Source organism: Pteropus medius, unplaced genomic scaffold, assembly GCF_902729225.1.
Source record: "Pteropus medius unplaced genomic scaffold, Ma_sr-lr_union100, whole genome shotgun sequence".
NCBI lineage: Eukaryota > Metazoa > Chordata > Mammalia > Chiroptera > Pteropodidae > Pteropus > Pteropus medius.
Window position 1 is genome coordinate 4,005,605 of NW_024342644.1, and position 22,262 is coordinate 4,027,866.

General features: G+C 35.3%; 1 non-coding gene across 1 annotated transcript; it reads left to right on the top strand.

Moving 5' to 3' along the window:
• The first annotated feature begins 18,488 nt into the window (after nt 1–18,488).
• On the top strand, nt 18,489–18,620 carry LOC120605628 (U11 spliceosomal RNA). Its single transcript, XR_005653672.1, has one exon. It is a non-coding gene; the product is annotated as a U11 spliceosomal RNA (small nuclear RNA).
• Nucleotides 18,621–22,262: the final 3,642 nt, after the last annotated feature.

Below are 22,262 nucleotides of genomic sequence, written 5' to 3' on the forward strand. Positions count from 1 at the left end.
GAGGAGTTTGGTAAATGGTTGAAGGAAGGAAGGAAATTGATACAGGATACTCTGCGGAGGGATGAGGAAACTGGGGTATGGAGCCACCGAGTTCTGTCTCTCACTGATTGAGTTCTCTTCACAGGGGTGTTAATTCCTGTACATAGGCCAAGCACACTGCTGGGGACGAGAAGTCCTCAGGCAGAAAGTGGCAGGTGCTTGCAGTAATGAGCTATCGGAAGGCTGAGTATTGAGGGGATATAAACAGAGCACAATATCTGCTATGCTGTAGCTCATCCAGTAAGACTGCATGAGACTCCTTTCAAAAGTCTCCTTCAAATTGAGATGCATAATATTAATCCCAGCATCCATACACATTCATTCACTTAAATTTGTTGAATGCTCTTTGTTGCCTAATATTGTAGACACAATGCTTACTCTCTGGTGCTCTATTATATGAGTGACCTGGTCCAAAAATGATATTTATCATATAACTTATATTAAATAATTCAATTCTAAACCCTGGTGATTTTTACTCAAGTATTTCCTACCAATCTTTATAACATTCTGTAGATCTGACACAGAGTAATTTATTAAAACCTATAGAATGCTTTTTTCTTTGTTTCTTTATTACTTGCATAAATTAATCATCTCTATTATTAAATATTTCTTTTCATCTTTAAAGTTTTTAAGACCCCAGAAGCATTTTTCTTTCCACGATTATGACAAACTAGATACTGTCCCATGACAAAAAGACAAAGAGACTAGAATTTCTGGGGGAATAAATATAACAAACATCCTTGTAAATGCACAGCTGAACTTACAGGAACCAGGATGCTAAAACCAGAGCAATTAGCAAGCTGTAAATCTTTGACTTCTTGGGGGACTATTTATTAATCTCAGTAATCAAGAGACTTAAATTTTAATGCCTATGGTGGTAAATTTGGGCTCACACAAATTGGTGACTTAAGCTACTCCATTTCCAACTTGAATAAAGCTAAATCTTAAGATTGGCTGGAGAAATGTTTTATTAACAAAAAGATTAAAACAATAACAAAACAAAATAAAAAACTATTCAGTCTCATCATTAAATCTAGGTAAGATAAAATAGCTTCTTCTGATAATTTTAACTATGCAAGTTTTGGACTAAAATATACACTATGAATCCTAAAAATCTTCAGACAGTTTAACTACTTTACACGATAGATACTATAATGGCAGATACATGTTATTATACATTTGCCAAAACCATAGAATGTACAATGCCAAGAGTAACCCCTAATATAAACTATGGACTTTGGGCAATAATGTGTCAATATAGGTTGATTGACTATAACAAATGGACCATGCTGGTGTGAAATTTTGATAGTGAGGGAGGTTGTGCATATATAGCGGATGTGGTATATAGGAGATCTCTGTACCTTCTGCTCAATTTTACTATGACCGTAAAACTGCTCTAGCTAATAAAGTCTATTTAAAAAATAAAAAGGAATGAAGTCATAACCATTAAACACTTTGACTTAAAAGGTAAAAACCCACCTATACCAAAACTAAAAATTAAAAATTGAAATCTGGATAAGTACTATGTTGCTTTAATCAATCAAGGAAATATAAAATTAAGGAATATGAAATTTAAAAATAAATCCACTTTAATCTCGGGGCGAAATAGCATACATAAATAGAGGCTTTGTACATCTCTTCTTGCAACCACACCAAAGCTGTGATGGAAGCATGGAGCAAACAGCAAGCAGAGTTACCTGGGGTCTAGATGAATAGAAGCCAGACAACTATTAGGAGAGAATTTAGAAATCACCTTGCAACTGTAAGAGGTAGGAGGGGCCGAAGATGTGAGGTGGTCCGGTCCCGAGCAGCTGAGTGAGACAAGGGCTACAGCAGCTGCAGCTGGCAGCTATAGATGTTCCTTTTAAAAGAGTCCTGTCCACAACTGGACTTTCACAGTGACGGACTCATTTGGTCTGAGCACCAGTGCCGGGTTGGCTTCTTGAGGGACACTGGGGAATTTACGGAGCCAGAGGTAAGGCTTTCTCCCAGGCAGAAGTGCCTGTGGTATCCATTGTTTCTCTTTTGAGTCCTACCCGCTTCCAGTGTGCAGACTCAGGTGAGACATCATCAGACTGGATGACAGAGGTCACACTGCCCAGAGGATTCCCTGAGACTCCATCTCTCTCAACTCACAGTCCTACTCAAGCAACATCCTTAGCATGTCCTGTACCCCTTACTGAGCAGCTCCGAGTTCCTCACTGGTGGCAGCTGGCCTCATTTTCTGGCATGGCCTCTTGAGGCAACTATAAGTACAGCATCTGTGGATTGCTTGCTGAATTTTAATAGGTGGCCCCAAAGGATCACAGGCCAGGTCTAAACTTGGCCTGCAACTGGACCACTCTCAAAACTGTGCCACTGGACACCTACTATACAAAGCCACACTAATAAGACAGGGAGACTTAAGAGTTTTGCTTAGTACATAGAAACAGACACAGAAAGACAGCCAAAATGGGGAGACAAAGAAGCAGAAACCAAATGAGAGAATAGAACAGAGATGCAGGAATAATGGAGTCAAGCAATCTAATAGATGCAGAGTTCAAAACGCTGGTTATAAAGATGCTCAGTGAATTCTGGGAAGTGTAGACAAATTCAGTGAGAACTTCAACAAAGAAATAAAAAACATAAAAGTGGAAATGGAAATTAAAAAAAGGGAACCAGTCGGAAATGAAGAGCACATTATCTCAGATGAAGAGTATATTGGATGGAATGAACAGAGTGGAAAAAGAAGAGGATCGTACCACTGATATAGAGGATGGGGAAGCGGAGGGCACCCGATCAGAATGGCAAGGAATCTAAAATTATGATAATAATTTAAGGAGCCTATGGGACAAAATTAAATGTAACATCATCTGCATCATAGGGATACGTGAAGGAAGAGAGGGAGAACAAGACGTTGAAAAACTGTTTGAAGAAATAATGATGGAAAATTCCCTAACCTGGTGAAGGAAATAGACATACAACCCCAAAAGCTCAGAGTCTCAAAAAAGATGAACCCAAAGAGGCCCACAACAAGATACATCATAATTAAAATGCCAAAGGTTTAATACTCTTAAAAGAAAGACTCTTAAAAGTGGCAAGAGAAAAGCAGTTAGTTACCTACAAGGGAATACCCATCAGATTGGCAGCTGATTTCTCAAAAGAAACTTTTTAGGACAGAAGGGTTTGGCACAAAATATTCAAAGTGATGAAAACCCAAGATCTACAACCAAGACACTTTATCCAGCAAAATTATCATTTAAAGTTGAAGGACAGATAAAGAGCTTACCAGAAAAAAAAAAAAAAACTAAAGAAGTTCATCACCACCAAGCCAGTATTACAGTAAATGTTGGAGGGACTTCTTTAAGAAGAAGAAAAAACATGTATCAAAAGCATGAATAAAGAATGATAATAACTACATATCTATTGATAAGTACTTCAAATAGAAAAGAATTAAGTGCTCCAACCAAAAGATAGGGTGGCTGAATGGATAAGAAAACAAAACCCTTACTATGCTGCTTACAAGAAATTTACCACAGATTAAAGACACACACAGACTAAAAGTAAGAAGATGAAAAAAGATATTGCCTTGATGGACCTACAGGGTATTGCAATAAATGAAGTCAAGTAGAGAAAGACAAATGCCATATGATTTCACATACATGTGGAATCTAAAAAATAAAATAAACGACAACAACAAAAACGGAAACACACTCATAGATACAGAGAATATTTTAAGAAGCTACTAGGGGGTGGGGGTTTGGGGGTCAGTGAAAAAAGGCAAAGGGATTAAGAAATATAAATGGATAGTTACAAAATAGTCATGGAGATATAAAGTGTAGCATAAGGAAAATAGTCAACAATGTTGTAATAAATGTGTAAAGGGGAAAAGGGGTTCTAGATTTAGTGGAGTGATCACTTTGTGAGTTATATAGATCTCTAATCACTATGCTGTCCAACTAAAACTAATAGATTATTGTATGCTAACTATAATTGAAAAAAAACTCATTGAATTGTACTCTGTAAATATGAGCAACAAATTGTCTATTATAATTCTATAAAGCTGTAAAAAAATTTAAAAATTTCTAAATAAATACACCTTAATTTATTTCATGGAGTTAATTGTACCCCGATCCCAAAAAAGATTAATATGAGTAAAGAAAATTATAGGTTAATTTCAGTCTTGAAAATAGATGAAAAATCCTAAATACGCTAAACCTAACAATGTATAAAAAATAGCTACCACAATATCATGGCCCAATTAGATTTACACCAAAAATGTAAGAATTCATTAAAATTTGAATATCTATTCATTTTTACTGGTTGAAATGAGAAAAAAAAATCTCAATAGATATAAGAAAACCAAATCTAATATTCCAAGGCTTATTTGTCTTAGAAAACTGAAAAAGGAAGAAACATTCATAATTTCATAAAGTATATCTGTCAAAAAAAATACAGCAATTTGTTTAAAGGTTAAAATTTATAAATTAAAATGAGGAATTAATGTCTTACCCAGTTCAAAATCTTTAAAAAATATATGTTAGAAGAATTGCAAAGAAGTAAACATCACTTTTGCTGACATGTTTAGATCGAAAACTCAAAAGCATTTTAAGAAATTTGAATTAATAAGAGCTCGGCAATGTCATAGGATCAATATATGAGGTGATCACATTTCTATACTCCAGCAAGGAACAGAAAATGTAATCAAAGATCATCAGCAACCATTCAACAATCACAGTAACATAACCTCTGAGAGCCCTGGGATGGAGTGTTTCTGAGCCAAGGCCTTGCACTCATTTTGCAGTTCTATACCTTAGTACCCTCTTTACCTTCCTCCTCTGCAAAATTCTTTGATGGCCTTTTCAGTAAGTTCTTCAAAGAACTGCTTTCTCCTATGCATCCCTTAATAGTGTACCAACTTTATATGCATGAAAACCATCACTTCCCTGATTTTCTTATTAACCAATCTTTTTGTTGCCCTCAGCTATTTTTCAATAATGGTATTTTAGCTTTCCTGAAGCTTCACAAGGGTAGTTGCATCCTCTTATACTGGTTCTGAGTCTGTTTCTTTTTATTATTATTATTTATTTCTATCTTTTTGAAATTTGGACTAGTGCAACAGATCTTCACTATCTTCTTCAGTTTTATTAAGTACCAATCACCTTTCTTCAATAGTAGAAATATTTGCAAAGGTGGCATTGTTTTTTGAGGACTATGCAAGATGTATGAATATGCTCTTTTAGAGTCACTAAGAATTTCTCATTTTCCTTGACTTCACAAGAAGGTGTAGTATGAAGTTACTCTTGCTGTCTGTATCAGTTAGGAGAGTCAAGGTTAGGCTGTGTTAACAATTACAAAATCACAACAGTTTATGATAACAGTTATATCTCTTTGCTGCTGTTACATGTCATTTGTGGGTCAACCATGTCTCTGCTTCATGTGATCATTATCCCTAATCCCAGGCTGATGGACCTACTTCTATCTAAAACATTGCCTGACTCAAGGAAAAAAAGAAAAATATGTTACTCTTATACTTTCTGTTCTAAAATGACACATCACTTTTACTACATTTCTTTCTTTCATTCGCAGGGCCACTCACTCCTATTTTTTTTTCCATTGAAAGTATTTGTTTCCCAAAAGAAGAGAATATTCCATACCACTCCAGACCAGGCAACATAAAATTTGCCATTTAATTTCAATGAATGCTTTTTAAAATTAAATTTATTGGGGTATCATTATTAATAAGATTATATGTTTCAAATGTACAATTCTATAACATATAATCTGTATATTGCATGCTGTATATTGTGTGATCACCACCCAAAGTCTAGTCTCCTTCTGTCGCCATATATATGAATCCTTTATCTTCTTTAACATCCCCCATCTCCGTTTTCCTTTGCTAACCACCGTACTGTTGTCAGTATCTATGAGGGTTTTTTGTTTGTTTTGTTTGTTCATTTCTTGCTTTGTTTTATTTTCCATGTATGACAAAAATCATATGGTTCTTGTCCTTTTCCATCTGGTTTATTTCATTTAGTATGAAACTCTCAAGATCCATCCATGTTGCTGAAAATGGCAGTATTTTATCTTTCCTATGGCTGAGTAGTATTCCATTGTATATATGTATACATTTTTGTCTAATTATCCATCCAAGGACACTTAGGTTGTTTCCATGTCTTTGCTACCATGAATAATGCTGGAAGAACATAGGTGCCATCCCTAATTTTAGCATGGTAGAGTTGCAAAATACCCTGACAGAAAGGATTTTTAGTCATAAAATCAATCACAGCTTACCCTCTCAATCGCAAATACTGATTTCAAAACTGTTAGATTGACAGGTCATTTTTCGAAATTTTACTTTAGTTCTTTAAAGATATGTTCCATTGTCTTCTTGCTTTTATATCCAATAGTGATGTCAGCTGTCTTTCTTATCTTTGTTCTTTTTTATCTTTTCTCTAGTTACTTCTTTTTTAAATAATTTTTAAATTTTTCAGTGGTTGTTGGCATATAAATTAGATGTTTCAGGTGTACAACATGGTAATTAGACATTTATATAACTTACAAAATGATCACCCCAATAAATTTAGTACCCATCTGATACCATACATAGTTATTACAATATTATTCATTATATTCCCTATGCTATATTTATATCTCCTGGCTATTTTGTAACTACCAATTTGTACTTCTCATTCCCTTCTCCTTTTTCACCCAACCCTTCCAACCTCTCTCCCACCTGGCAACCATCAAAATGTTCTCTGTATCAATGAGTTTGTTTCTGTTTTGTTTGTTTATTTTGTTCTTTAGATTCCACATGTAAGTGAAGTCACATGGTATTTGTCTTTCATCTTCTGATTCAGTCCACTCAGCACAATATCCTTTAGGTCCATCCATATTGTTGCAGATGCCAAGATTTCATTCTTTTTTATGGTTAGATTATATTCCATTGTATATATGTACCACCTCTTCTTTATCCATTCATCCATTGTTGGACACCCAGGTTTCCTCCGTATCTTGGCTACTGTAAATAAGCTGCAATGAACATGTGGATTTACATGTCTCTAATATGTAGTGTTTTGAGTTTCTTCAGATAAATACGCAGAGGCAGGATTAATATGTCCTTCTTTGTCTCTTGTTATAGCTTTTGTTTTAAAGTTTATTTTGTCTGATCTAAGCATTGCTACCCTAGCTTTTGGTTTTTCATTTCCATTATCATGAAATATCTTTTTCCATCCCTTTACTTGAAGTCTGTGTCTTTCAATCTTAAGTGAGTCCTTTACAGACAGTATATAAATAAAGATCTTGTTTTCTTATCAATTCAGCCACCCTATCTTTTGATTGGAATATTTAATACATTTACTCTTAAAGTAATTATTGATAGATATATAGTTATTGCCATTTTATTCTTCATTTTTTTTATTTTTTCCTTTTCTTCTTAAAGAAGTCTCTTTAACATTTCTTATAATACTGGTTTGGTGGTGATGCACTCCTTTAGCTTTTTCTTATCTGTTTTAATTGATAGCTTTGCTGGGTACTGTAATTTTTGTTGTAGATCCTTGCTTTTCATCACTTTGAATATTTTCTGCCAATCCCTTCTAGCCTGCAACATTTCTGTTGAGAAAACAATTGACAATCTTATGGGAGTGCCCTTGTAGGAAACTGTTTTACTCTTGCTGCTTTTAAGATTCTCTCTTTGCCTTTAACCTTTCCTATTTTAATTATGATGTGTCTTGGTGTGGGCCTCTTTGGGTTAATCTTGTTTGGGACTCTATGCATTCTGGGCTTGTATGTCTATTTCCTTACTCAGATTTGGGAAGTTTTCTGTCATTCTTTCTTCCAATAGGTTTTCCATTCCTTCTTCTTTCTCTTCTCTTTCTGGTATCCCTATGATGCAAATGTTGGTACATTTGATGTCGTCCCAGAGCCCCCTTTAACTATCCTCATTTTTTGGATTCTTTTTCTTCTTGCTGTTCTAATTGGGTGTCCTCCACTACCCCATCCTCTAAATCACTGATTTGATTCTCCACTTCATCCAATTTGTTGATTCTTTCTAATGTACTCTTCATCTCAGATATTGGCTTCTTCATTTCTGACTGGTTCCCTTTTATATTTTTATATCTATTTTTATATTTTCTATCTCTTTGTGAAAGTTCTCACTAAGTTCATCTACTCTTCCTCTAAATTCATTAAACAGTCTTATAACCAGTGTTTTGAACTCTACGTCAGGTGGATTGCTTGGCTCCATTTTGTTCAGTTCCGTTTCTAGAGCTTTGCTTGTTATTTCATTTGGGACATATTCTTTGTCTCCCCATTCTGACTGCCCCCCTGTGTTTGTTTCTAAGCAGTAGGTAGGGCTGCTATGTCTCCCAGTATTAGCAGAGTGGCCTTATGTAATAAGTGTCCACTGGGGCCTAGTGGCACAGTCTTTTCTGGTTACCTTACCCAGGGCTCCAGTTGGGTCCCTTGTATGGGTTGTGTGTGCCTCCTGTTATAGTTGAGCCTTGGTGTCTGTTTGCACATCAGTGAGAGAAACTGATTCTCAAGCTAATTGGCTGTGAGGACTGGCTGGTGAGGGGCTGACCTTAGAGAGCAGGATTCATTTTAGCAGGGCTCTGATTTCTACCTAGTCTGCCCTTTGGGTGTATAATCCTCAGATGCAGCCCCAGGTGGCGCTCCAGCTTGGTTTGAAGCCACCCACAGGCCTGCCAGGCCTGGGGCCTCCTGGGAGAGGCCCCACCACAGGCCAACATCAGCCTCACCCTATGCCTTAACTGTGACCACCTGGCAAGAGTCACCAAGCAATTCAAAGATTTCTGCCATAGGCAGTGGGCTTAGAGGTGCCTTGAAAGGCCAAGCCATGCACTGAGGCCAGCTGCTGTTTATGTGAGGCTTGGGGCTGCTCAACAAGAGGTACAGAGAACGCCAAGGCTAGATGTTATTTGGGTTTGCAAACCTTTGAGAGAGTTTAGGAAAATCCACAGCATAAGCCAAGAAAGGCCTATTGGATAGAAAAACCAGTGGTAATGTCTTGGGTTGCCCCACAGGTTGGGTGGGGCCAGGACTCAGTGAATCACCAGGGTAGATGGGTCAGTGTTAGCTAAGATAATGGAGACTCGGATATCAAGTATAGCAGCAGCCTTGGTCTCCATGCTGGGAGAGGAAAGAGTTCAACAAAGGAACAATGGATTCTGCAAGTACTTCTGTTTGGGAGAAAGCTGCCCATCCAGCACTGCCCAGAAGCCAGACAATTCAGTTCCTCCTCATAAGTCCCTGGCATTTATAAAGTAGATACCACAGTGCTGGAGCTCAGAGAGAGTGAGTCCATCTGTGCACGGGCCTTTTAAGGGGAATGCCTGGGTCACCAACTGTCCTCCATCTCACTCAGCCAAAATCTTCATTGGTTTTCACAGCCAGAAGTTGTTGGGGACTTCTCAGCACTGAACCCTGTGAAGCCCAATGTGGGGTTGGGACCCCTTACTCTTCCAGAGGGATCTCCACAGCCAAGATGTCCCTCCCAATTTTTAATCAGCACACACAAATGTGGGATCAGCCCATTCTACATCTCTACCCCTCCTACCAGTCCTGAGGTGTCTTCTTCTATGTGTCCCTAGTTGTAGTCTGTTCAGCTAAACTCCAGGCAACGCCCAATGATGGTTGTTCTGTAGTTTAGTTGTAATTTTGATGTGGTCATGAGAGGAGGCAAGCACAGAGTTTCCCTACTCCACTATCTTGCCTGGATCTTCCTCTCTGGCTACTTTAAAATTTTTCTTTTCTTCATTAGTTTTCAGCAATTCGATTATGATGTGCCTTTGTATGTTTTCCTTCGTTTCCTGTGAGTGCAATAAATTTTCTTCAATCTATGAGTTTCTAATTTTTATCAAGTTTAGGTAAAGTTTGGTCATTATTTCTTCAAATGTTTTTCTGCCCCCTCTTTCTTACTTTTAATCTCTAGGATACCAATTTCACACATGTTAGACTGCCTGAAAATTTCCAAAAGGTTTCTGGTGCTCTCTTCATTTTATAATTCATTCTTTCTCCCACCCCACTTTCCACTTCTTATCTGAAAATTTTTTGCTATTTTCAAAGTCACTGATTTTTTTTTCCTGCAAGGTCCAATCTGCTGTTAATCCGAGCCAATGTGTTTTTAATTCCAAGTACTTTATTTTTAATTATTATATTTTATTTGAGTCATTTTGTATATTCTGTATCTCTCATTGTGTTCATGTTTTCCTCAACTTTTATGATTTCGAACATTTATAATAGTAAATTGAACATCCTTGTCTGCTTATTTGATCATTCTGTTATTTCTGGATCTGAGCATATTGGTTAATTTTTCTCTGGGTTATGGGTCATATTTTCCTAATTCTTTGTATGCTTTCCAATTTTCTTTTGGATGTGGGACATTATGAATTTTATGTTGCTGGGTGAAGAGTTTTATCGTATTCCTTTAAATGATATTTACCTCTTTGGTTAGTATGCAGTTAGATTACCTGGGATTACTCTGTTTTTGTATAGGATTGCTTTTAAATTTTGTTAGGTTAAATCCAGAGCAGCCTTAATTCTAGGGAAATTTTAACTTTACTACCAAGATAATTTCCTTTTGAGTATCTTGCCTAATGCTTTCTTTATTATGAAATCTCTACATATTGACTGACACAAACAGGAACTATTCCCAGCCCACAGTTAGCTTTGGAAACTGTTCAGCCTACTTATTTCTAGTGGTTCTTTCTCTAGATTTAATGCTCTGCCAAAAACTCCAGGGGATACCTCTGCAGATCATCCAAGTTCTGTCTTTGTGGAGCTCCTTTAGCTCCAATGTTTTGGACTCCCTGAACTCCAGTCAATGTCTCTAAAAGTCAATGAGCTTTCTTGACTTTAATTGGTTTCCTTTGTCCCTGAACAGCAGGGAGGATAAAGCCTCTAGGTGATAAACTAGGGCAATCATACAATTTACCTTATAATCGGGGATAATAAGCCTGTGCTGTCATCTGCCATATAATGTCTGAAAAGAATTGCTTTATATATTTATGTGGTTTTCTAGTTGGTTAACCAGTTAGAGAGACAGTAAATCTGGTTCCTGTTTCTCTATCATGGTCATATCCAGAATCCTCTTACTTTACATTTAGTAAAAGAATGATTTTGAACAGTATCCAGGAAATGTTATAATGCTTGTGGTTGTTGTGTTTGAGGACATTTATGAGGGAGAGGGGCATATATAATATAAGGTTAGCATATATAATATAGGATTTATATATGCTGTCCAGCTTGAATAATAAAATGATATTATTAATTGAGGAAATATTTTCAGGCCCCAAAAAAGAAGAAACCATATTTTCTTGAGATATTAATATGAATACTCCCATGTGCAGAATTCAGTCCAACATTGTGGGTTTTGAATGCCACTCAAATGTTTTAAGGGGAGGAAGAAAAGATATGTAAGAGTAGGGAGTTATACATATCAAGCAAAATTTAGCTTTTTAAAATAAGATACAATGCAAAAGAATGTAAACACTTTTACCATACTTTCATAATTATCCCTAGGTGAATAAAAAATTCATTGTTTAAATATTTGTCATGACTCAAATTTGCATAATTTTATCATAATATTGCCTTGAAAAAACTTTCCCAAAATTGCTGGTTCTGTGAAACATTTAAAATGTTTATTTACAGATGTCAACTATTTTTCTACATACTCATGGTTTCAGGAAATATAAGCCTATGCTTGTGGCAGATACTTTTGGAATTTTGTCAGCATCTATAAGGTTTCGTGCAAAACAAACAAAAGTAATAGAAAACAAAAGGAAAGTATATTTAATATGTATCAGGACCCATTGCCAATCATATCCTATTTTTGTTTGTTTCTTTGTTTTGTCACCAGATATGAACTGCGGTTTGAAATTTTTGAATGGGTAATAACTATTCAACCATGTAATACCTTTACAGATTTGGGCTTTTTTGTAAAATATATCCCTTACGACATACTGCAAAAAAACCTATTGTTCATAAAACAACCAAGACAGATTTTGAGTTCTATGAAACAGTCAAAATGTTAGTGTTTGCTTATATATTCCTTAATAAGTATTGAAGGATAATATCACAAACACCAAAATGTTTGAACAACATGTACCCCAAGTTAAATTCACTCTTCCTTCTGATAAATTGCCCAGGTTTCAACAGAACCTTCATCCCCAGCATATAGCTAAGGCAATCATAATATTCAAGGCTCTGGCATGTTTAAGTTTTATTCCTGATTTTTTTCCATTACTACTCAGAAGTATAGTTTACCAGATTCAAATATATGAATATAATATTTAATTATCTCTGAAATCTTAAATGTACTTTCATAGCTTTAAAATTAAATTTTATGCCTTTATAATTAACTTGATATGTTTACAATCTCTTATTTTATTTTTCTTTTAAAAGTCGTATCCATTCTGTATTTAAATATTGTTTTTTCTGTCTCACAGGATGAAGATATTTCCAATTGCTTCTACGCATTTTTTTTTGGAAAGTTACAAAATGTTGTTGATAGCAAAAAACAAAATGCACATAATATTATTATATCTAGCATTAATATCTCTTGTGCTATTATATAATGACATAATGGTGGGGTTATTTTCATAACTGATATTATATGCCCTAAAGACCATAAGTTTTCTCTTATGGCTCCAAAGATATTCCTACTACTTGATATTCTAGTCTATGAGGCATTGTAATTATGTAATTAGATGTTCTTTAAAGACTATCTCAGGTACCTCATAGATTAGAATGGTTCCTCTGAAGCAGTTAGTTACCAGACCTGTTATGTAATTACATAATTAAGTCCATGTAGTAAAAACCTTAACTAAAGTCTTTTAAAAAAATGAACAGCCCGCACTGGGGCAACAGATGACTTTGATTGCAACATGAAAGGCATAAAAGAGGTAACGATGTCAAGAATAAAAGTCTCTCAATAGTGATTTTTATTTTGGGAGCTCACCCCTCATAGGAAAGCTCAATGGAGTTGGCTCTGTCCTCTCAATCATCCAGGACATTGGCTGATGGTTTCAATAGTGGCACTTCAAAAATTTCCCCTCCACAAATTTGTCAATTTACCTTTCTCAGAGACATTCACAAACTCAATATTATTTGGGGACCACCAAAAATGATAAACAGTGACTAAAACAGTACTAAAAAAAATGAAAATTCCTCATATTATCATTTTGTCAATTAAATTCTGACAAATTCTGACACATCCCAAGCATATAATCTTAACTGCCTATTACATATATCCCTTAGCAAAGTAGAAATAAAGCAAATTAAATAATAAAATAAAATTTGGAGTTAGTACCCACTGTAAAACTCACAAACATGATACTTTTTAAAAACACCATTGGCAAGTGAAATATATAGACATCAAGTTACTAAATTACCTTAATATAAAATCAATATATGCAAAATATGTAGATATTGCCCCTCAATATTGACCCTCCTGGCACTGTTTAAGACAGAAACAAAGATCTATCAATCTAAAGCAGGAGAGACATTCAAAACAAAAAAGTTGTTTAATCCTAAATGTGTCCTTTCAAAACATCTTTTTTCTTAGACTCCCCAAATCTCCAAGTCACCTCAATCTTTGACTTGAATACTGTACCCAACTGATTCTCAATGACCATTGTCCTTGCCTTTTTCAGTTCTCTCTACCACCAACCCCATGTGAAATCTTATGTCCTGCTCACTTCTTAATTGCCTCTCACTTCTCTACTCTCACCATCAATTAATTCGGAACACTGCCTTCTATGACTGCATTTCCATTTTGACAAAAGCTATTAGTGACAGCTCCAATGTTTACTTGCTATAAATTTTCAAAGAAGTATTTCAAACCAAAGAGCTTGTATTTCTTCTCTATTAATTCATTGTACTGATTTTCTGTTACTACACAACAAACCATTCAAAAGCTTAGTTGCTTAAAACAATGATTTATTATTATTTCTAATGGTTCTGTCAGTTGACTGGGCCCGCCTAGGTTGTTATCCCTTCTAGCCTTACGTATGGTCATGGTTACACAGTGACTGAGACCAGAGTTATCTAAGACCTGACTGGACTTTAATGTCTAACATGGCTTCCACACTCACATTTCTGGGGTCTCAACTGTAAGAACTGGAAAAACTAAGAGCTGTATGTCTCTCTGCAGATGACCTCCCTACATGACTAGCTTGGGTTCATCATAGCACGGCAGTTTCAGAGTGATACCTGGCTTCTTACCAGAGTGCATGTACCTTCCAAGAGTCCAAGGTATAAGCTGCCAGTCTTCTTCTGATCTAGCCTCAGAAGGTATGCAGTGCAGCACCACATCTGTCATATTCACAGGGAGAGGCTATAAATGGGTATAAATATTGAGAGATATCGTTCCTTGGGGGATCATATTTGGATAAACGGATGGCCTATACTCATCAAATATGTTACTTCACTCATCAAATACAAGACAAAGCAGGATATACAAGCTAGAGATATGATAAATCAAAGAATAAGGTAGTGAAAACATCCCTGAAGTTGCCAGGGTAGTTATAAAAATTTTCATTTTATCTAAAAGCTTCCACTTTAAATGAGCCTGCGGATTACTTCATCCTCATTGATGTGGAGTAAATCAATTTAGTATCTCATTTTTAATTACTAAAGAACTCAAACAGTTGTGGCAGTATGTATATCTTTTAAGGAACTTGAACTCTAATGGAATTGGTGTGAAAATATATATATACATATATATATACACATACACACACACACACACACACATGCTATCTTCTGGCAAAAAAATGGTAAAAGTCATATCCATACCAGGCTGATGGAAATATAAATTACTCTGCCTCCTTTGAGAAAAAATGACATTACGCTTGACTCAGTCATTTTACCTTTGGATTTCAGATAATTCAGAACATAAACTGAGCTACAGAAAAACCTTTTCACACAACGAAGCTTATCCAAGATTATTTATAAAGGTAAGAAAGTTATAAGCAATCTAAATGTCTAAACACAGAAGAACAGATAACCAAATTATAGTATATACCAAGGATAAAATTTTATGCAGTCAAGTAATATTATGTTCCTGATTATTTTATGATAGAAAAAAAATAATAGTCAACATTTATTGAGCACTTGCTACAACGCTGGGTACATACAGTTTATGTGGATGCTTAATATACATTATATCATTTGATTCTCCCAATAGCTCTCAGAAGTACATACTATTATTATATTCATCTTATGGATAAGGAAACTAAGATTTAAAGAAGCTGAATCACATCTTCAAGTTTGAAAAAGTAGAAGAAATCAAGATTTGAACCCACACACTCAGCCTTTACAGCCCATATTCCTACATTCATGACCATCTTGCTATTCCACTTCTGAAGAATAGCATTAAGTAAAAACAAATACTACACACACATACAGACACACACAAACACACATCACTTTAGAGAGAATACATATGCAACTAGTTTACAAAATAAAATATGCAGGAATCAGTAAGATTGGAAGGATATAAACTAAAATACTGATAATCATTGCCTTTAAGTGGTGATACTTTGGGTTGTTTTCCCTTCTACTTCATGTTTTTAAAACCTTCTAGAATTAAAAAGGTGTTTTACTCCTATTGGGAGGAGGAAGGATTTGTTTAAATCCTGAGTTACTATTCCTTTGTGCGCAGATAAGAAGCCCACTTATGCGCATATCTATCAAAAATAGCCTGGGGATATAAAGTCTTAACACAAGCTAGTAAAGTTGGAATTAAGAAAGAAACCTGGAGAAGTCCTGAAAAGTTAGAAGACAAATGCTGCTTTTCACTTGATAAGTGGTAAGTAGAGAAAATATTCTTTCCTGAATAAAGGTGGGTTAAGTAAAGTTGTGTAGCAGAAGGAAGACTCCAGGCGCTTTGTCACTGGTCAAACTGCAGTGAAAATCCCAGAGTCCCCAAGAGTTCCACCAAGTCAGATTTACCAATGCCTGGAAAGAACCAAGGCAGCGGAATCATTTCTAATATTAATTGTGGATTATACACAAGGTATGCAACTGGACCTAGGTTTCTTGTTTATCATGACTGATTGATTACTCCATTGATTGATTGATTGAACTCTCGCACTAAGCTATACATAGATTTGGCAATATAATAATTGATTAAAATATTTATGTTCACTGTTTAATTATTAAAAATTCATTTTCTAAGTAATGATATATTGAATGGAAAACAGGCAGGTCTTCATTTTCTCATTGATTGCATCTGATCTTTTAGAATCCAAGACTCCAGCCTTGTGGTAGTTTCTCTGAACAATCAACAAAGTAACTAGGAGAAAATAAATAGGTCTGTGGATATTAGCCTTCCTTACAAACCCAAATCTCTGTTTACAGCAGATGTCACAGAACTGTAAGTAACATGAGTTGAAAGTTTTCCTCCACTGTTCTTCCCTGTGTTTTCATCCCCTTCTTTGGTGGCTACAAGAGGTGACAACAAGGGGGGAGGGAAAACTGAATAATAAATAAGCAAGAACTCATTCTAATCATTACATTTCCCCCTTTCTTTTCAAATGATTTTTTGAAATATCAACCAAACGAAAACCCTCGCTTTGTAATTTCACATAAACTTGATTTACTTGATTAATGATAGGGGGGATAGTGTGAGAAAATGTATATATACAGAGAAGGCCTCATCAGAGGAATAAAAGGAGACTGAAGAGCCTTCATTTCCTGTGGCTTGTCTCTAATCTTGTACTTCTTCTATGAATAGCTATATAAATTGAATTTCTTTGGTTCCCTAATTAATTTGGAAAGCCAGTTCTAAAACCTTTAGTCCATATAGAAATACGGTACATTCTATGATGTACCATAGTATGGTACACATTCACAAAATTGTGGACCCAGGTTAGCATGCCTTATACACTGGCCTCTTGCACAATAAACAAAGCTAATAACTTTTTTCTGGTCTCTGTTTCAGCCAGACCAACTTCGCTATATAGATACCTCATAAAAAGTTAGAAAGGTTAATAATCTCTGTTGAATAAATAATATTCTAACTGTACCAACTACTTACGATTTATACCTATTTTACATAAATGTTTGATTTTAAATATAACCACCAAGTTGGGTTCCCTTAGTGCCTTCCTCAGGGATACAGACATGGCCTATAGTAGTTTCTCAGGCTTGTCTCTCTAGTATCTCTGGGGCTGGTGCCAAAATCAAATTAACACTAAGAAATTTGAATTTTAGAGATAAAAGGAAACTTGGACATCAATAATATCTGCATCATAATGACACTGTTGCTCTTCTGAGCTGAAGAAGTTAAATTACTGTTGCTTTTCTCATAGTTTGTGCATGATCGTGATCATTCTTAGTAAATTACAGCAAGTATCTTCCATTCCTGGCAGACAAGTTCCTTCACTATTCTCTTATTTATCATCCCCTTCCAGCCTTTTTTCTCCTCTCCAACAAAGAATATCACTATTACTTCTTGACACAGCTATAGGCCTTTTATCTTTTCAATTCTATCCCACAACAAATTGCCCCTTCTCTGAACTCTACGGTATTCCATATCCATACCATTTGTTAGAGGTTGAATTGTGTCTTCCAAAAAGATATGCTGAAATCCTAACCCCTGGTACCTTTCAATTTGACCTTATTTTGAAATAGGATCTTTGTAGATATTATCAAGTTAAGAAGAGGTAATTAGTGGGCTCTAATCCAATGATTGGAGTCCTTAAACAGGCAGAAGAAGAGACACACAGGGAGAATGTCATGTGATGATCAAGACAGAAATTGTAGTGATGCATCTATAAGCCAAGGAATGCCAAGGTTTTCTGGCCATCACCATAAACTAGGACAGAGAGGCAGGAACAGATTTTTCCTTAAAGCCTCTCAGAAGGAATGGACACTGCTGTTACTCTGATTTTGGATTTCTGGCCTTCTGGCCTTCTGAACTGTGAGAGAAAAAAATTTCTTATTGTGTCAAGTCATCCAGTTTGTAATATCTTGTTATGACAACCCTAAAGACTTATACACCATCCTTTTGTAATCCTTTCTTTCCATGTGTTGCTTGATTACCTATTTCTAAGTATATGTCTATATGCTTAACTTGTAAAAAACACCCCTAGGGTAGAAACCACATCTTAATTTTTATTCTTATACAGAGATCAACCCTTATTTATGTTAGATTTACCAAATAAAATGTAAGACACCCAGTTAATTGAGCATTCTTATTTTTATTTGCTAAATCAGGCAACTCAAATTTATGTACAAAATAGATGATTAATAAATACCTAAGAAATAAATGTATGGATCCCTAGTTCATCAATTTTATGAATTTTTTTTTTTTTTTTGGTATACAATCAATCTTCAATAGAGCCACTGAGATATTTTAACTTATATCCTATTAAACTCTGGTGACCCACACATGGAATAATTGAGAAAGATATTATAAGTATACATCAAAAGTAGAGAAGACCAAAAAGGGCTCCTGTCGTGAATGGCACATGGAGGGCAGCTTGGTTGCTCTTTGTGTGGAATTGACATGGAGATTTCGGAAGCATAATTTTTTGGTATTTGGGCAGCTAGTGATCATTGCTCCTGGTGCCCCAATAAGAAGGAAAAAAAGAAGGAAAGAAAAAGAAAAGTAGAGAAGACTAAAAAAGAACAGGTAGAGTGGTCAAATATAAAGGTACATGCCATTATAGGGACAGAAACTAAAGAGAATGGTACTCTGTCATTTGAGAAAATTGAGTTGAAAGATTCACAATGAAAATCTAGAATCTTAACAGACAAGTGAATGAAATGATTAGTTCCCCCAAATCTAGAAAGACTAGGATGGGGATAAAGCTAATATTCATTGATTACTTTTCTAAGTGTCAGGTTTTTTTCATACTTTAATTTATTTCAGTTTACATCAGTTGTCTTAGGAGGTGGATATTAATAGCCTTGCACTGTAGAGATAAGAATATGAAGGTTTGGAGGGCAGGGTCAGAACTCAAACCCAAGATCTAAGTCCTATGTGTTCACTCCACACTCCTAGATTGCTTCTCTAAAACTTTGTTAGTGAGCAGCGCAAATTAGAAAGAATTAAAGGAAGCGCACGTTCACTAAGTAGAAAATGGTATTTAAAAATCCACTGATACAAAAAGAAGCCTGGCAGCAAATACACAGTGATGAAAAACTTATGGACAAATTTACAAGTAAAAAAGCCATTAGTGGAAGAGGATTCACATAAAACTCACCTTTGAAATCGACATCGAAGCTACAAGAGCTTTTAGAACACTTCGTTAAATTAAAATAGAGTCTATTTTAGGATGATCCTACCATATTCTTGTGGAAATGAAGGACTTAAAACAAAATCCACTTATTTCAATACCATTTAGTATTCTTGGGAACTACAAAAGTTGAATTGCATGTTGTAAAGGATCCTGAGCTTGTAATCATGGTATCTGGGGCTGTCTAGTTCTGTTACCTATTTGCTGTGTGACTGCTGAATTAAATCAAAAGCAATCTTGGCTCAGTTTCCTCCTTTGGAAATGATAGGCTGATTTTTAAATTCCTATCCAGAGAGCACTTAGGGCCTGCTATGTGCTGCTTTTATTGCATAATTACAGCAATACTTTTCAACTGGTGTAAGTTTTCCCTCATATTTTAAATAGAATGCTTTTTCTCTTTATGTCTTTGTACTTTATTCATTTAGTCAATTAATTGAACTCCTACTCTATGTCAGACACTGTGCAAGGCTCTGGAATATAATTGACAAACAAAAAATACAAGGTCCATACTTTTATTAAGATTACAGAGCAAGAAGAATAATTAGAATCATCAGAACTGTAAAGGCAGATGTCATTGTCAAATAATAAATAAATAATTATAAATGTAATAAATATTTTGAAGGACATTTATAGAGTCCTAAGAAACTATTTAACAGTTTGATTTAATTTCAGTCTCTGGGGTCAAGGAAAACTTCCCTGAGGAAATTAACATGTAAATTCAAACATGAAGGGTGAGGAGAATTTGGCAGTTAAAGAGGCTGGGAGAAAGCATGACTGAGAGAGGGAACCTCAACTGTAAAGGCTCTGATTCAGGGAGAAGCTGGACACTAAGAGGAAACAAAAGGTCATGAGAGATGGAGCATAGTCAGTGAGAATACAATAGCTTGAGATGTGGCTGGACAGTCAAAAAGGGAGAGACTGGAATGCAGTAAGTCGAGTTTAAATGTAGAGAATGAACAAAATTTGCATGCTTATTGAAAAATACTTTCTTTGCTGTTTGGAATAGATCACCAAAAGACATGAAGAAATAACAGGAAAACAATTTTTTTCTGCCTCCTTTTAGATAGGTATTTTTATGATTCGATTTTATCTCCACTATGGGCTTATTTAAAAATTTTGTTGGTTGTCCTAGAGTTTACAATATACATATTTAATAATATTACAGTTTCATGTGTAGTGTAAGGACCTTACACCATTATACTCCTAAATCCTTCCTTCTACCCTTTGTGCTATTATGGTCAAACATTTTACTTTTGCATATGATATAAACATACAATACACTGATACTGCTCTTTTTCTTCAGAGAGCAATTAAAATTAAGAAAAAACTAAATTTACTCTTATCTTCCTCTATGGTATTTCCTGTGATCTTTATTTCTTTGTGTAAGTCTAAGTTTCTCTATATTATATTTCTCTCCTTGAAGCATTTCCTTTGATATTTCTTGTAGACTGCTGCAATAAATTTTCTCATTTTTCGCTCATCTGAAAAATGTCTTTCCTTCATTTTTGAAATATATTTTCCCTAGGTTTAAAAATCTAGGTTTGTAATTTGTTTCTGTGTTTTTCTGTTAGCATGTAAAAGATGTCACTCGATTATTTTGTAGATTAATAGTTGTTTAAAGCTAATTCTACTACAATTCTTATCTTTGTTCTTTTGTATATAATACATCTTTTTGCTCTGAGTACTTTCTCATTATCTTGATTTTCAGCAGTTTAAATGAAAACTGTCTAGATATGTTTTGAGGGGAGAGTATTGGTTTTGCTTAGTGTTTTCTGAGCCCCTTGGATCTGCAATTTTGTGCCTTTCATTGATTTTTGAATATTCTTGTCCACTACATCTCTCAGAGTTTCTTCTGCCCTATACACATTCTCTTTTCCTTCATGGATTCTAACTATTTGCATATTATTCCTTTTGATATTGTCTCAAAGCTCTTGGAGCCACCCTTTTGTTTGTTTGTTTATTTTATAGTGTGTGTGTGTGTGTTGTGTGTGTGTGTGTGTGTGTGTGTGTGTTTCAGTTTGGGCAATTTCTATTGACCTATCTCATGCTAGTCCACATGTTTACTAAATATTAGCCGAAGTCTTCTTATAAGATTGTATGAAGTCCAACGTCTGTTCCACATAAGCAAGTGCTTGTGTACCATCTCTCTTTGGGGCACTAGTCTTTTTTTTATAATTTTTCATTGTTTGTTTGTCCCAAGACCTCAACTCTCTAATATTTCAAGAAAATTTCTGAATTTGCAGATTATATCACTTTTCGTTCTTGTGGTAAGAATGAGAATGGCCTCTTTTTATCTTTCTACATGACTAAGTGGAAAACAGAAGTTCCCATTTCCTTTTTAGTTATCATCGAATTTCTCTCCTTTTACAGCAAAACCCCACAAAAGAGTTGTCTACACTCACTGTCTACAATTTATCTCATCCTGTTTTTATGTTTTTGCTCTTATCACACATGAAAATTTATAAACTATAAGATTATTAGTGACCTACATGTTGTAAATCCCCGAGTTAATATTTAGTTCTCATCTTATTTGCCATGTCAATGGTTCTTGACACAGCAGACCTTTCCTGTCCCCTTAAGATAGTTTCTTATTTGCCTCCGGGACATTACACTCTCTGGGTTCATCTTTGTTGGGGAACTTTCTCACCTTTCGGTCTCTAAAGGTTACTGTATAAGGGGAATCACTCCTTGGACTTTTTCTATCTACAATCACTCCTTTGATCTCATCCAGTCTCAAGGCTTTATACATCATCGCTAAATTGATGACCTCAGATTTATACCTCCAAATTTATAACTTGGAGAACTTTCTTCTGAACTCCAGATTTGCATGGATGACTTCCTAATGATATCCCCATTACTTGGGATTTCTCAAAGACAATTCAAAAGGCATATCCAAAACTGAGCGTCTGATCTCCCGTAACACTGCTTGCTCTTTCTATAATATTTCCCATGTCAATAAATGACAAAATCCATCCT